Source organism: Rhinopithecus bieti, unplaced genomic scaffold, assembly GCF_001698545.2.
Source record: "Rhinopithecus bieti isolate Rb0 unplaced genomic scaffold, ASM169854v2 scaffold_3316, whole genome shotgun sequence".
NCBI classification, from domain to species: domain Eukaryota; kingdom Metazoa; phylum Chordata; class Mammalia; order Primates; family Cercopithecidae; genus Rhinopithecus; species Rhinopithecus bieti.
The window spans coordinates 1,862,054-1,867,620 of NW_016804424.1; the positions used below are offsets into that span (position 1 = coordinate 1,862,054).

The window sequence follows — 5,567 nt, forward strand, 5'->3', positions numbered from 1 at the left end:
ACTATAGAGGAGACTGAATATCACAGGTATCTGTTAAGATAAGTGAGTCTCTACTAAAATAATACAAAAAATTAACCTGGCGTGGTGACAGGCACCTGTAGTCCCAGCTACTAGGGAGGCTGAGGCAGGAGAATGGCATGAACCCGGGAGGCGGAGCTTGAAGTGAGTCGAGACCGCGCCACTGCGCTCCAGCCTGGGCAACAGAGTGAGACTCTGTCTCAAAAAAAAAAAAAAAAAAAAAAAAAAAAAACACCAACCAAAAAAAGATAAGTGAACACATATACACATTAATTTCTAATAAGAGGAATGTGAACATTTTACTTGTTGTTTTTTTTTCTTCCAGAATTGGTTTTATTTATTTTCAATTTAATAATACAGAGTATTCCTTCTCTATATTTAAAATAAGATATTTAAACTCAAGTGGTATTCAGATCATCTATAGGATTAAAACACACACACACACACACATTCAGCCTGTAGTATGTAGCTCCACATCATCCTTATAAATTGCAGTTTATCAATCTATTTAAAACTAACATGGTATGGACTAAAGTTGGTAATAAAATTTTTTGTTGTTGTTGTTAAAACTTTTTTTCTCTTCAGAACTTAGTTCTGAAAAGCATGAATACCATAAATAAATAAATAAATAATACAGTTTTTGTTTTTGAACTTCCTTTTTTCACTGTAGTTCACTACAGTTTGTGCCACGTCAGTTTCAAAGCATCAGTTACAGCAATGGAGCAACTCTGGTTTAATGGGCTGTTATGCAGCTCTTTCTGGTGGGTTTTTTTCTTATCCGTTTTATAAATACATACTGATAGAAACTTTTGGGTAGAGATTTAAAATAGTACTTTAACAATTACGGAGTCCAGGTCGAAAATGGAGGCAGCTGCTGTGTCCAGGGTTTCTTGGCTGCTGGGTTGGTCCCGCCCACAGCTGGGGTGGCCTATGTCGAGGGGCTCCCATGGCGAGGAGATCTCAGCTGTGAGCATGTGGAAGGCCCTCACCTACTTCCTCGTGCTCCCGGAAGTAGCATGCAGCATACTGAATGTGTTCCTGAAGTCACGCCACGGAGAGCACCAGAGACCCGAGTTGATACCCTACCCCATCTTCGCATCAGGACCAAGCCGTTTCCCTGGGGAGATGGTAACCCTACTCTATTCCATAACCCTCACGTGAATCCACTTCCAATTGGTTAGGAAGATGAAGAAAGAGAATCCAGACCACTACCCGGGCACCGGGGACCACAGCACTGGTTTGGACCATTGCTTTGCACATGAACCAGAAAAATTATAGGAGACCTTAAGATCACCTTCTTTACTTGTATCAGATGATGACTGGTATCCTGATCTTCCATCCCTTTGCTTGTGGCAGGAGATGGCTTAAATAAATAAGTTAAACTCAAAAAAAAAAAAAAAAAAGTTACAATTGGAATGTCAAGTACCTGCTTTACTCATATATCCAAAGTATATTTTTCAAACATTTTATTGGCATTTTTACTTGACTTTAGCCATATAGACAACCACTCTTCAACTTTTCTGCAGGATTATTTCATTCATAAATATAATTCATAATATGAGGCATAATGAAGTCAACCGATTCCAAAAATTATCTGGTTATCTCACTTAGTGGCAACTGTGAAATTGTTTAAAGGGAAGAGCTTTGTTAATATTAAGTTTAAGAAAATCCGTTACAAAAGAGAAGCTTAAAGAGAAGAATCCATTATTTCCATTATTTGAATAATTTCTTTATTCAATTGTTTTCTCATTAAAGCTTCACAAACTGCTAACAAATTTATGTCAACGTCTGAATAATTTCAAGTTTCACAAATATCACTCAATTGTGACAGTAGCTCTCCAAATAATAGAATGCTATATTTCTCTTGATCTTTAAGAAATAGATGTGTTCATAAAATGCAGACAGGCAATACAAAAATAATTTTAAAAATATTGTTATCTGCATGCTAATAATAAATAAACAGTACAATACCTGACATCATAGTCAGAAAAACAGACTCTTCATTTCGGTAATGCATGAATAAATGTGTGATGGCCTGGAAAATGGTTAGGTGAAATACATATTTTCTATGGATTTTTGAAAAGGGCTTCTAAAACATTAAGCCATTAATTCCAGAGTATAAATAACAGCTGTAAGAATTTGTTTCATGTGTCATATTTAATTGAAAACCATGTGAAATAAAGGTTAAAGAGTACCTTTATATTAAAAGTCATTAGAAATAAAGGCAAGTCGGCCAGGTTCTTTGACTCACACCTGTAATTCCAGCACTTTGGGAGGCCAAGGCAGGTGGATCACTTGAGGTCAGGAGTTTCAGCCTGGCCAGCATGGTGAAACCCCATCTCTACTAAAAATACAAAAAATTATCTGGACATGGTGGTACACACCTGTAATCCCAGCTACTCTGGAGGCTGAGGCAGGAGGATCTCTTGAACCCAGTAGGCAGAGGTTGCAGTGAGCTGAAATAACGCCACTGGACTCCAGCTTGGGCAACAGAGTGAGACACCATCTCAAAAAGTAAAAAAAGAAAGAAAGAAAAGCCAGTTTATTTGTTTAAAACTAATCCACTTTTAATTACATCTAAAATTTTATATACACATAAATATAAAAAATTTTGATGTTTTTTGCCATCAATAAATATACAATAATCATTTTCATAATGAATTAAGTAAACTAAGTGAAAACTAAGTTTTCTTACCATAAAAATCACTGTCATTTAGAAATAAAAGCATTTTATACAAAGAGCATGTAAATTGTGTTTCAAATGTTATCTTTTGTTGTAAAATACTTATTTGTGATTGCTATAAAATAAATCATTGCAGATATAAAGAAAACATGCTGAAAATATCAATTCCTTGAAAATCAATTTTATTGAAAGAAAGGTAGAGGACATTGTTATGCTGATAATAAAGATAATAGATTTAGTCTCCAAATTCACAGTATCATTTGTACAGAAATTAATGGCTTGATTACTTTAATAGGGCAGAGTAAATAATAGTCTATATTCATTGATGGTGTGAGAAAATGGAAGGCAGGAAGGACACACAATTTACACACATTATTGTCACTAAAAGAACCAGCATTTCCTAGTCATCACTTGAAAAATAACCATTTTGGGCCGGGCACAGTGGCTCATGGCCTGTAATCCCAGTACTTTAGGAGGCTGAGGCAGGCGGATCACAAGGTTAGGAGTTCGAGACCAGCCTGACCAATATGGTGAAACCCCATCTCTACTAAAAATACAAAAATTAGCCAAGTGTGGTGGCATATGCCTGTAATCCCAGCTACTGAGGAGGCTGAGGCAAGAGAACTGCTTGAACCCGGGAGGTGGAGGTTGCAGTGAGCCGAGATCTTGCCACTGCACTCCAGTCTGGACAACAGAGTGAGACTCTGTCTCTAAATAAATAAATAAATAACCATGTTATTATTATATTTTTGCTACACAGTGATATAATGATCCTCACATATGCAATTTGTGCATTAATATACCTTTCTCCTGCTTGTGGAAGGCAGTAGTTGTATGTGAAATCCAAGAGTGACAGCAGTGCTTCTCTGGGGCAGTTCTCTATTAAAGCTTTTTATACAAGCAAAGTGCTGTGAATGTTGAAATATCTGTTGCCCACTTTTGCAGCCAAAATTTCTATATTTGTGATTCGAATGCAGAAATACCCACAGTCACTCTCAAAAGGATTTATTTAATCCATATCCTGATATCATTAGCACTGACAGGGTTTAGGGTAACACTCAGGGAGATAAACACTTTTGATATATTTCTTCAAAGAATGTGTTCTGTCAGTGAATGTGTCCAAAAGCATCAGGGCACATAAACATTCCTCAAGTGGGTTTACTTATCAAGTATAAAATGACTGGGCCAGGAGAGTACTAGGGTTTTGACAGCTTGTGGTTTGGAATTGAGCATGACCCTTTGTACTCTTAAACAGAATTGTCTATTTTTGTCTATCTTGATTTAAAAGGAAGCAGTCAATGCAAGTATTGCAAAGTAAGGGCAATTACAATTATAATTATAAAAATCAATTTTAAATCAAGATCTCAGCACTGCAAAAAACACCTTGGAATAAGGCTCTGATAAATCGCCTTATTTTCTCGTGATTTTTCAGGCACCACTATAGGAGAAGTCTGAAGACGAATCAAGTGACAAGAAGTTTGAAACAGCTTGCTAATTTATTTTCTGAGCCATATTTCTTGGCTAAGTGAGTATGTATTTCATTACTTCCATGAACATGCTAATCATAAAACTATCTATTATCCTTTAACTAAAGGGTCAATGGTTTTAGGATGTGGAAGTAAACTGTCACACTGCTTAAAAACACTCTTTTCTGAGGAAAGATAGTATTTTATGGTATATTAAATCATGACTAAATAGTTCTTCTATTCTTGAAGAACTTTTCCAGAGAATTACATGTAAACATTTTGTGCTAAAACTCCTACAATATAATATGAAATAGGTATCTTTAAGAAAACGAAGCTTTTACAGGCACAGATTTTTCCCTCTTTCTGATGCAATGTGGTGCATTTGATTAGGTAAGTTCACATTGACAAGCTAAGATAATTAATACAAATAAGTAACTCGTACAATAATAAATGTTCTTTTTTTTTTAAAAAAAAGGACTATAATTGAAGCAGAATGAATTGCTGAAGTATAATCTTCATAAAATTAAGCAAACATCACAAGTAATGATTGACGTTTCAAAAAGTCTATGTGTGCAAACAACATAGCTTAGCTGATCATTATTTTGTTCTTTTATTTTATTTAAATTCTATATATTGGATTTTTAAACTAACGGGCAACCTAAATTTACTGTAGCTCTTCAATTAACACTGAATGAATAAATGTAGACCATCAGGAGAACAAAATACTAATTTTTATCCTACTGCTTGTAAGCTTAAAATTAAGGGACCATAGATAGGGATCTTAACCTCTTTCAATTTTTTATCCATTTATTTGGTAAGATAAATTTCACTTGCAGGTCCACAGGTCAGAGTCCTAGCTCATAATGGGTTCCTTACATGTTTACTATTATACACATGCATATTTATCTCACAAGTGAAAAATCAAGCCTGAATCTTTTAAAACATTGTGTTTAATTTATTAATGGTGATTAACATTTTAATCTCACTCAATATGTCCTAATTGTCCTTGAAAAGAATATCATCTTTAAGAATGTTTCCCTTTGACATTGTAATTAGATAGTGACTTTTACCCTCCACCTAGTTTGGGCAAAGCTCTCTTCCTTCAGTCAATGAAAAGACAATAAGGGTGAAGAGTCGTGTAGCCAGATCTTTCAATTGCTTTTATTATAGTATGTACATTACCCTAAAACTTTCATTGCCCACCAAACTTTGAAAACCAGCTATTTCTCTCTCATGTACAATTTAAAGATGAAACCACAAATATTCACACACACTAAGTACATATTTAACGTGATCTGACCCTAAATATTTAAATAGGCACCAGGATCTGGATTCTATTTCTAATCATAGTTTTGCCCTTATTATGTGCTATTAACTTTTTATGATAATGAGACTATATT

At 34.9% G+C, this 5,567-nt stretch overlaps 1 pseudogene; it reads left to right on the plus strand.

The window, feature by feature from the left end:
* Positions 1–879: 879 nt before the first annotated feature.
* Positions 880–1,280, plus strand: LOC108527081 (cytochrome c oxidase subunit 6A1, mitochondrial pseudogene; annotated as a pseudogene).
* Positions 1,281–5,567: the final 4,287 nt, after the last annotated feature.